A 12,182-nucleotide genomic window follows, 5' to 3' on the forward strand; every position below is an offset into this window, starting at 1 on the left:
CACTCCATTTATCCTTTTACAGCATTGAATATTGGTCATTATTATTTTGACAGGAAAAAGTCCACGATGCCGAAAAATAAATGGAATGAAAAGAGTATTAATAAATTCAATGAGAATTAATCAAATGTTTTGTCAATCTCTCGCAACTGAAAACTTATTTCAAAGGTGCATGTTCAAATGTGTATGTACATGTATGATAAAGCTAAGAAAAAACTTATTTGCTTCGGATATATAAAATGACAGAGGCAATTAAAATGAAAAAAATATTCGTTTCATATCTTTTGGTAAATCTATGTTTCAGCGCATCCTAATTTCATGTCCACGCGACCAATCACGAATGTAAACTTAAAGATTCCAATTTTTATTCAAGCCTTTAACTTATTTTGGCAACTGAAGACCTATCCAAAGACAAAGACATTGATGATTCAGGCACATTTATGTTACTTTAGCAGAGGAGATAAAAAAATATGAACGATTTGTGAGAAGATATTTCCATTAATTGCATTGCCAAAACCCCACCTAAATTTATGCTTTCATCCCTGATTAGAACATTTCTCTAGTGCATTGTCTCAAAGCTCAATAGCAAATTGTGAATGGTGAAGGTTAATTGATTAATGCGGAGAAGATAGACCCAAAAGCGAAAAGTACAAAGGATCCACTGCCTTAATGAAGACACACGCGAAAAAAATCCTATAAAAATGGAATTAGTAAGTAGCCTTCCTTTACAATCATCATATACGCAGCACAAAGGGCAAAATTAAATACAAAGCTGAACTCGTCAAAATCTTAAAGCCTCAGAACAACCATCAACTGTTTGATGCCTCAGGGTCTTCAGAATTGATACTCATTTAAAACGGCATTTTATGATTATAATATTCAATGGAAAACATCTAGATACCTACGTGCAAAGCAGCAAAGGTGTACCGTGTTCAGAAAAGAAAATCAGTTAATGCTAATAATATTATCAACACAAAGCGAATGAATGACACAAACTAAGAACGGATAGAAACTACAATTTTTTATCTCCATTATATTTTTAAGTCATCAAGAAACTAAATAGCACTGATTTGATTTGATTTTAATATAATAAACATGTAGTTGATTACCATTAAATTCAGTTATTTTCAATGTCAAATTATTCATGACAGCACATTCCATTTTCACATAATCCTATGAAACAACCCTTATGTTATCCAGAGTAGTTACAGCAATCTAATATCTCCCAAAGTCAACTCATAACTTAATTCTGTAAGCCATTTGCATACGTGAGAAAGCCACCAATTAATGTGAATTTAATTTCTTGGGCAAGTTTTATTCCAAGTTTGAAAATTAGTGGTTTTAGGAGTTTGTGAGATAAAATTCTCACAATTAATTTGATTTATTAATAAACATATCAATTACCCAGGCGTGGGTAATTTGATATAATCGACACACAATAAAAAGTAATGCACAATTCGGCGGGTACATCAGAAATATCTTAGAAGGGGATTGGATTGCTTTGAATCAGACAAAATATATTATTGATATGTAAACAGGGTGTTTCACCTTCACTTCGATATTATAAGCAATCAAAGTAATAAAAATAATGGTTCAAAAGATAACTACGGCTGGAGATTCGCATGGATCTCATATTGTCTTGAAACGATGAGTGCTATTCCTCATTGCACTCCAAAATACCTTATCGATTGTTATTGTTAGTTTTCTGGCGGTGGATGTAAAACTTTCTTTCTAAACAAATGTATGGCTCCTGTTTCTTGTTCTGCAATTGCGGAATTTGTATGCTTTCCTTCTCGCCAAAGGGTTACGGCAAAAATATAATGGCAAGTTTTCGCCGAAGTGTATAGAGCAGACGCCTCCATGACATTTCGTTATTTTTTTCCGCACCATTCAAAGTTGTACTTTGGAATTATATTATTGCTTATACGTTTCCACCGCTTGGCAGATTTTGCACCTCATTTACACATTCCTCGTTGTACTTTTTACCCACGAACGAATTTATATGGTTGTCAATTTATTCCTTTGCGCTATTACCACGCAATGTAACTTCGTATTGCACTAATTATTGATTCGAATTCTCAAGAATCTTGATTTTTTTGACAAATATCTCTTTTACTATGTGTCAACGTGTTTTGTCGGCTATAAATATTTCTACTTTTTCTCTGAAAATATTCACCTGAGCAACGCTTAATTCTTTTACTCATATAGATTTTTCTTTCATCCAATAACCCGCAGTAGATTTTAATTTTAAAGACTTAAGCATTTGAGAGGTCCAAGTAAAGGTGATTTACCTTTTTACCAGAGATATGTATCGTACAAACGATAATATGAATCAGAATTCCTTGCACCCTGATGTCCATATAACAAAATTTCAAGACTTTTAATGGTCAACAAGGTTAAGGAACGCTACGATAATCGTCCACGATAGTCGTGAATGGGGAATGAATCCAGGGACAAATATTTTCCGGAATTTTCATTCAGAAATACCTTCAAATGAAGAAAGCCTGGCCTTAAATTTTCGACAACACAAGATCCATCGCCTTAGGAATGAATTTCGATGACTCGCGCAGCTTAACCGATTGGCCAATGCCTGCCCCCCAATTCTCCAGATTAATGACTACAATCACACGTGGATCGAAGTTCTCCGGTGGTGTAGGGTGGAGTCAGAACGGTGCTGGTGCAGTGGTTAACAACGGAGCATCCTAAAAGTGGAGACGGCAGAGTGGTGCAACCTTTCGCGTGGATGGATGTCAGCGGCCCTGCTTCGAACTCACTCCGCTTCGAGCGTTGCTCGCTCATGCTTTTCACTTTGGAGAAGGTCGAGAGCCAACTATACCGCTCTCATTTGAGGCAAACAAACCTTTTTCTGTCCGTGCCAAACGAGGAAAGGGGAGTGCACAAAATAGGTGCATAACCGTTAACCTAATTTCACCATTCGCGTCGTAATGTGGCCTTAATTAAAAAAAAGGAAACGACACTGCATCGTTACATCGCATGCAAACCGCGGAACAGGTTTTCCCCTCGCTTTTCTGCAAAATTGATTCGTTTCCCTGGGTCTGACTTTTCCCCTTCCAGCTGGGAGTGCGTTCAATGCATTCCGGCAAAAGATCACGCTCCGTTAACGAAACTGAAGAGTTTTTCCGAATGTTTCGGAGGACTGCAATAGACATCTGTGCATTCTTTTATTTTTTTCTCCTATTTTACAACGCTGAAATTATCGTAAAATTCTCTTTGTGTAGATTCCTTAGTAAAATTTAAAGTAATTATCTGGCATTACACTTCACCGCAAGTGAAATGAAGAGTCTCCCTGAAATAACAACATGATAGGGTGCACATTTAGGTCAAACAGGAAAGTGTTAAAAATACTATGCGTTTCATCGAAAAGAATAGCGTTTAAAAGTTCATTGACGTTTTAGCAACTAGCATGTTCGTTCATGAAGGCACATTTCTACACTGTAGTAAACACTAGAAACCGTTACCAACAAGTGAGAAAGAAAATTACTGAAAGAGTTCTACAAAAGTTTTTGATCGTCTCATAGACGACAAAGAACAAAAAACAACTTAATAGCTTCAAAAAAACTTTTAAAACTAGTTTACGATAAACCAATAATAGCCAAAATACATTACCACGCATTTAATGGATTTTTGTTAGGAGTAGGGATAAAATGGATGAAATTAGACACAAACTCAGTGAATGACGGTAGAATTACATCAAGATAAGGATTTACTACATCAAACAAAAAGTAGGGCACTAAGGAGGGAGGAATGACGCAGATCATTCCTCAGGCCAGTACTCACCCTCGAATCATGAGATGCGCAACCCCAGAGGCTATGCAACCCGCATGAAAATGCCCCCTCCTCTACCCCCCTCCCCCCCGCCGCTGTTACTTCCCATCAGCCCTCAAGTGTGCCTCGCGGCCACGCCGCCTCGCTTCATGCCAGCCCCCTAGAACTCCCTATCCCTGCCCATTGGAATCCATGTTCCTTTTTTGAAGCCAGTTCCTGCGTTATCCGCTTTGGTTTGGGGGTGGCGCCACCTGTAGAAAAGCCCAAGCTTAAGAGCCCTGAGCATATGATTCAGCCTGAATTTCTCTTGAGAGGACACGTGTTTAACACTCTTATTTGAAGATTGAGCGAGCTACTGAGGTTATTTACTGCTGTAGTATGATTCGTTTGTTCTATTGAACCTAAAAATCATTTTTATTTAGTAAAAATTCCTACTATTAATCTCTTTCGGAGGGATGCCGTGGTCGTATGTTGTGCCGAATTGTTCCACCGGCTATGGCAGTTCGAAGACGGAATATTGTATATTTGAAGTGCCGTCGAACGCCAGAACAGGGGAAAAAGATGGATAAAAGATATTCGTTTATCAGAGTGCTGTCCTGGTTTTCCATAATTCACATAATTTCTAACTGATCTCTACAGTCTAATTCACTACGGTCGTTCCGCTGGATATTTAAATTGGTGTTTTGATTAAATTAATGATGTAACGCTGGTATAGAATTGTCTTCGTGTTCATTTCTGATAATATTCAGGTCATTTTTTCTGTCTTCATTGACTTTTAAACCGACTTTTTTATCCTCTTTTGATAAAGTATCCCTCTATATTCCTCCCGTTCTGTCTTTTGGCCATACTCTTGTGACAATTTTTATTAAAATAGCATCATTGCATCTTTACCAACAGCTTTGCCGCTTTTGAAACAGAAATCTGTAATACGGATTTTATTTCATCTTTGTTGGCTCAGAGCGTGGGTAACTATCATCCATGGGTCCCCCCCCCCAGAAGCAAAAATCGCAGAAGTCTTTAAGCAAAATCAGTACTGAATTGAAACGAAAGTTTTCGACAAATTTTCTTTAAACCCACGAATAATGATATGTAATAGTATAAGATATGTAACTAAAATAAAACTATTTTTCAAGGAAATAATCTAGAAGGATTAATCTCGAATCTATTAATCAAGGAATTATAATTGCATTACTAATAAAGCACTGTTATAATTTTCTTAAAATTTTGGTTACATTCATCTTTTACGTGCTAAAATGTCACAAGTTGGCTTGCCCCCCCCTCCCCCGCTAGACCATGGCTTGCCCCCCCCCCCTAGTTATGATCCTGGGTACGCCCATGCATCATAACTTAAACATTTATATCTTCTCCTTTTCATTTTCTTCCCTATCTATACTTTCTTCGCAGTTTAAGAGCTCAGTTAAGTTTTCTTTCCAAGTTTTCAAAACTTGGGCTGGTTCACTGATAACAATTTCATACTTGTTCTTCACCCCTACTGTGTAAAAGCCTTCTTAAAAGGGTCTTAATTTTATTTAAATGTATCTTTAATTGTCTAGGGTGCAGTCTTGCTCTGCCATTGTAACTGCAATGTATTTTCTTTTCTATGTTCCTAGGATTTTGTTTGCTTTCCTATTGAATAGATGGATGATATCTTTTGATTCCTTGCTGTGATTTTTATACTAGGACTTTCCTTTTGGCTCATTCCTTTTAAACGAGTCTGGGTTGTATCACTTCTTAAAATTTTCACATTTTTCCACCTCCTTACCACTATTCCTAAGGCCCGATTTAGTAATTGACAATAGCTTCTTATTGCCAATCGATTTGGGCTAATAATTTGCAATTAGATGGTAGTAATATTAACTGAATTCATGCCAAGGGCTTACCCAAGATCAAAACTAGGGGGTGGTGGCAACCTATGATCGTTCAAGATGCATCAGTAGCGGATACAGATGTATACGCTACTGGTGCATTTGGGGAAGAGAGAAAACCAATCTTACCCGCCCCCCTTGAGTTTTCATCGCAGAAAACACAAAAAAGGGGGGGGGAGCACAAAAGATATCTTGCCGAGTTACCTTTACTTTTATCGAAATAAAAAATAATGAAGTCACATGCAAAGCTTCAGAAATTTTTAATTAAAGTTATTATACACATATTCAAGACAATGCCATCTTATGATACAAAAAAGCTTAGAATTGTGGTTTTGCAATGTCTGACAATACGGGTGGCCCCGCAAAGGGGGGGGGGGCGCTCCCATCCATATCCACCACTGAGATGCACGGATAGAGTGAATGAAACCAATATTTAAAGAAAATTATAATAGCGGTTCATTAGTTTTTTAAATTATTTGCATGAAAACAAATTATTTTTATTTTAGTGGCATGTCTTACTCTAATATCATTTGTCGTATGTTAAAAGAAAATTTGTTCAAAATTTTCGTTTCAATTCAGTCCTGATTTTCCTTTAAAAAATTTGCTATTTTTGTTCCTGGGGGGGGGGGGGGCTGGGGGCTGCTCCCTTCTGGTTACGCCCATGATTCATGGTTGCTTATTTCCTTAATAAAAATTTTAAGAAGTGCCTGTACCTGGTATAATTTTATTGGTTAACGGAGCAATTGTCCCATTTCGTCCACAGTTAAAGATGGTACGTTTTCCTTTCTTTTCTCAATTTATTTTGGCTCCTAATTCACCACAGTGCTGAAGCAAATATAATAATTTCATTCACGGTTTCATCGCCCTAACAGCTATCCCTTTACTCCACCTAGTTAAATAATTGTGTTCCTTAAGATACACCTTAACTCGAGCATTTGATTTGGATGTTATTTGAATTAAAAATAACGTATTACATAGACGGTATTCACATTATATTCCGTATCTATTACCGAAAAAATCCAATGTTGAGCCAAGCAACGTAATGCCCCCGATGGGCTCTTCGACTAGTGGCGCCTCTACTGGCCACAGCCCTGAACTGGCTTCAAAATAGGAACATGCCTAAAGCCCAAGTTCCGGGGGGCTGCTTCATGCCAACCACACGGCGCGCGCCCACTCCCATTCCACCGTTTTAACGCGTCCCGCAGGGTTGCTCCCTTGGCCCTTCCTATTTCCTTGGCCCACTTCTTCAACCACCCAATGCACCCTCGTGCACCCACTTTTTCCTCTCCATCCCATTCGTCCCTCTTGCACGCTTTTCCTCCTTTCCCACTCCAATGGATTTCATTAAGCCTTTTCTCATTTCTAATTCTCTCTTCAAATATATCTCACTCCACAATTTACCTACCTCAGCTCCAATTCTGTTCGTTTCTTCGGGAAAGTACATATATTTCTTCAAAGATTCCTTCAACATCTCATTTAGCAGCACTCTCTATTGAAACTCGCTCTTTTATTTCCATATATTGCCCTCATTCTCCATTTACAATTTAATTCTGAATGCATTTTCTTCGCATAATAATATCTAATTCGTCCGCCTTTACCACCAGTCGCATACAGCTCAACTTTCGTAAACTCGAGTGTTCATTTCTTTATCTGCAAAACTTAGGGGAAGGCTGGTCGAATCGACATTTCATTAGTCTCACTTGGCCTTCTTCACAGAAATATATCAGCATAACTATAACATGTAACAAGAAAATCAAATAATATAAAATATAAGAACACCTGACTGACGATTCGATTCGCTGACGATTTCAGCCGTAGACGCAATAAGCACAACTAATAATACGACTAATGAAATTACTAATGACCATCCATCGATAAATTATAAAATCTATAAAATAATTGAAATGCGCCCTGTTTAGGAAAATAATAGAACTGCAGAAAAAGTTGACTAGCATTTTAAAAAATACGTCAATTATTAAACGAAGATGTCACTAAAAATTGGTGGTGATGCTAAATCATCGAAACACTTCATCACCGACGATTCACATCCATGTAATGTATATTTTTAGTTTTTCCTACGCCTGCAATCCTTACACTGCCTGTAATTTGCCCACACCGAAGTTTTAATAGATTTACAGCATAGCCAGCTGAATCTAAAATTTTCCAGTCACTTCAAGTGCTCGGCTTTCATTGCTTCTCGAAATTTGTGCATCTTCATTAATTATATCATTCCGTACCCAGTAAATTTATTGCAAGTTTACTATCCTTAAATTTGATAACATACTTGTGCCTCTGTGAGAGTTAGCATACGTTGTTCTACTCTTCAAGCCACAGGCCCTCTGGGATCGAAGCAGCATTGTCGTTACAGAGCGTCCCTCAGGCTGGGGGCCACAGCGTATAAGCATTTGTCTCCTGTGCCTTCTTTTATACTCCATTCTCTCAACTTTCCATATTACGAGGCACAACTTTCCCTATTTTCTTTCTCATCTCATTCCTCGGATCCCCTCTTGTTAAATTTCCCAATTCCTCGTCCTTCTTACTTCATTGCCACCGAGGCCTCTTCCAAGGAATCCTTTCCTCGTTCCTTTCTACTCTTTAAGTTGCTGTCTTTTCGCACGGAGTACTTCAGTCCTTCGTGCCTCCAGCAGATGGAGCAGCCGGGCGAGTACAAACATCCGGCAGGTTAGAAACAGTCAGAAAATTTTTACTGTGTCAGCTCATGCTTTGTACAAAACATTTCTCAATCTTAAAGATAGTATGAGAAATTAAAAGGGACACCAATGTAAGCATAAAAAGTCGTGTTTTTTCCCACAGTGCATTTACAATCGCATTAAATATATAATTATTATACTGGTCATCAATGCCCAGCTGTTGCAACCCAGGCCTTCCTTTTAATCATAATTGACTCTCATAATCGACTCATAATCTCCTCAAATCCACATGAATTGTAAATTTTTACAACAAAATTAAGGAAACAAGAATAATGCACTTTGAGTTAAGTGAATCCATGAAAGAGAAGTTTGAAACAAAAACCTTCAGCTCCCATGTTAAAGGCAATAGAAGCGGAGACACAGGATAGTGTAATAGATTAAACTGTAATTTCAGCTACAAAAATAGCAGTGAGATTAAGGCTTAAGTTTATTCGATATTCCCCCAAACCAATATATCGCCACTATGCCAATCCAATTAAGCATACATGATGATTTTAGTCATTATTATATCATTAATAAACTCATCTAATGCAGAGCACAAGATCAAGGTTAAGATGAATTGAGACGGTGAAATTAAATACCTGACTGACGGTGTAAAAAGGAGAAAAATAATGTATTTCTGCCTATCTATGCACCAATGGTTTCTCATAACATAAAGTATTACGTATCACCCCAGTTGACAAAATCCCCGATTCTATAACAATTTGAGGAGTTTCACTGCATTGCCTCAGCTAAAATATTTTTGATAGTTAGGTCACAACATGGTGCTTCATCCACGAAGAAATATGAACTGTTCTCCATTTACTAGGCTCTTCCACCGCCCCTTAAACAGGTTGAGCCTTCAATGAAGTCCGGTGAACAGAATTGAAGGAGTACACATAAATACGACGAGACATACCTTCAATCGGATACTATCTTGGACAAAATCGTTTTCATGACCGGTGATTTTTTTTTACATATTTTGTACTCTTGGTCCTCTTAGAAGGGACGCCTTGAGGTGTCGTGCTTCTCTCACCATTCACTTCTCTAAACGCAGACGCTTTAGCCCGGAATCGGCCTCCTTCTTCTTTACATTCAGTCAAACACCATCTCCACCTCTTCATAAAATTCAAATAAATCAATTCTCTTGAAGATGCTCCCAATCGGAGGAGTGAAATGTCGAGCAGAAAATGTTACCTACGCAGAATTTCCCGAAAGGAACTTAAGGCAGATAAATTCAAATTATTTTCTCCAAAATACGTTGGAGAGCGCAAGGAAAGAGTGGACATAATATTTTTCTATTGGATTGGAAAGTTCTCTCAAATATTAAATCTATCTTCAAAGTGAATTGTAGCTCGTCAACGGAATCGTGGACAGTCTCATACTAAGGTGAGGCACATGATTACTAAAACCACCACATTGATGCATGAATGCCCTCCTTATTCGATGCAGGCCATACTATCATCTACATCTACATAATACCCAGCCTAATTCTCAAGCCAGCCTAAAAGGCGTGTGGCAGGGGGTGTTAGGACACCAGCCGTTTACACATAAAATGAAGTGCTCTAACGAGGTTGGGACTAGCGTTTATTATAGTTCTTTATGGTTCGGGGGAAAAACGAATTACCATATCTATCCGTTCGGCAAAACATCTCTCTTAATTTATCGCTTCTATCGGACCTGGAAATATAGTGTGGCTCTAATATTATGTTCTCTGTGTCGCTCTTAAAGATATCCATTCTCAATTGTTCAAGCAATCTAAGCCTAGCGCGCAGCCTCCGAGTCTCCAGCGGCTACCAGCCTAATTCGCTTAACATCTGGGAAACACTGTCTATACGCCCGTAGCAGTTTTTGACGAAACGCGCAGCCTTCCTTTGTATTTTGTTCAGTTCGCGGATTGTCTTTCTGCACCGGATCCCATACGCTCGCTGCATATTCAAGGTGCGGTCGGACGAGAGCGAAATAGCACCTTTCTTTTACTTTCTCATCCGAAAATATTCCTACAATGCGCTTGACTATCAGAGAATTCTACAATACATGTACAGTGAGACATATTCTTCAGCCACCAAAACGATACCTACACGGTATATAACATGCAAAACAATTTCATCGCTTTATCTTCATCCATGCACCTTAGAGCTTTCACGAGTCTTGAGAACCGTAAGTTGGGCTTACTTTCGTATTCTCACGTTCCGCGCTAGAGTGGTAGGGCAAAGAAAAGAAAAAAACAGTGAAGGAATGATGGAGGAGTAGGAGAAACTCATTCTCCACTTCTGGGCAACATTTCACCATCCTTCCCATCCTTTACCGCATGTTTTCCTCTCTTTCTCTCATTTATTTGCTTCCATCCACTTCCATCCAAGCCTTTCTTCCTTTCCTCCTCCAAAAACCCTTCTTGCACTCTCCCTCTCCCGAGGGGCCTTCGCTCATGCTGCTGGCTTTTCTCCCTCCAAGGTGCGTGGTCAACGGTTTTTACCCGGAAGAGAGAACTCCCAAGTCTGTCACATCTGCTTCGCCTCTTATTTTTTTATGCCATCGTTGAGGCCCACTTTATCCTGCACTTCTGCTTTAAGGCCTCAAACTGGAAATGTGAGCGAGAAAAAACGCAGGAGGACATATCAAAACCCTTGTCGGGAAGTTTCCGTCTTCATTTATTCAGTCTTGTCATAACGCTGAAATTTACCTTCATTCTCAGTTTACTTTGTCCATTCATGAGTGAATAAACAAATGCAAGCGATCAAGGCGATGCTAAAACGTAGTTGGGGATTTTGGTAGCGATTGAGTGAGCCTAAAATAACTATGAACTAAGTATGAAAGGGATAGAAAGTATGAATTGAGTACATTTACGGAAGGGATGATAGCAAATACCTATTGCGGCAGGTATGAGAGTTTCTCTAATTTGGCTGTAAGGTCATTAAATATCATAAAATATAAAGGAAAAAAACACAATTTTTTCAGCGTTTGAGTGAAAAAGTACGGCATTCATTACGAGCATTTAATGAATTCTCCCTGTGAATCAACTTGAAGCTTAGCATGATGGTTTCAGGCAGAGCTCAACAAAACTAAGCTCCGGGCGAGTGAAATTCAAATAGATAATCAAGTTAAAAATTAAAGTAAACAAATTTCCAATGGACTTAGCAGTAATATCGCGCCTTCCTGGCGGAAAAATAAAATAAAAAATCTGCCGCCCACTAATCACGATTTTTTAAATATATCTCTACGGTTTATTTTTGGACATAAATAGAAATAAGAATTATAGATATGATAGAATAGACCACGCATAAAGTATCTGGCTCGTTTGCATGGAAACCGTTCTTGAGCAACGCAATGATAATAAGAGTTAGTCGGAAGTAGGGACACAAATTCTTGCAAAAACTTTTGTTGGAAAATTAATTCCTATCTGTTTTAGCGTTAGGATTTTCCGCTTTTAATGTATTTCTTAGTTATTTTTATTTCTTTATCACCGCAGTCTATTCTGTTCTTTCCCCGAAATATCTAAGCCCACTGATCGCACGCACCTCTTGTTTCCCCTTCCACGATTCGCCGAAATTCCCATGGACTCCTTCCGAGACCACCCCCACCCCTACCATCACATCTGTCCTGGCAAACTTTGAAAGTTTTATCACTCCAAAAAAATTATAAAAACTAGGACGTCAGAGGGAATGTTGCTCGATTCCTCCGACCGTTCACATATTCCATCTATCTCTCATCCCTTTCAAATCGCTACGCTCAAAAACTAGCTTTCAATTCTGGCGACAAATTCCATTTCGCATGCGACATTTGACGCAGAGCACGCAAGAACGAAATTTCTCCGTTTATAGTTTTTTTTCATCCAACGTCCTCT

At 38.5% G+C, this 12,182-nt stretch overlaps 1 protein-coding gene across 1 annotated transcript in view; it reads right to left on the reverse strand.

Annotated features, from left to right (window-relative positions):
• LOC124165207 (thrombospondin type-1 domain-containing protein 7A-like) overlaps positions 1–12,182 on the reverse strand; it is a 1,035,737-nt gene that overhangs the window by 339,856 nt on the left and 683,699 nt on the right. The window lies entirely within an intron of this gene.

The sequence above is a fragment of the Ischnura elegans genome, chromosome 9 (assembly GCF_921293095.1).
Source record: "Ischnura elegans chromosome 9, ioIscEleg1.1, whole genome shotgun sequence".
Taxonomy (NCBI): Eukaryota; Metazoa; Arthropoda; class Insecta; order Odonata; family Coenagrionidae; genus Ischnura; species Ischnura elegans.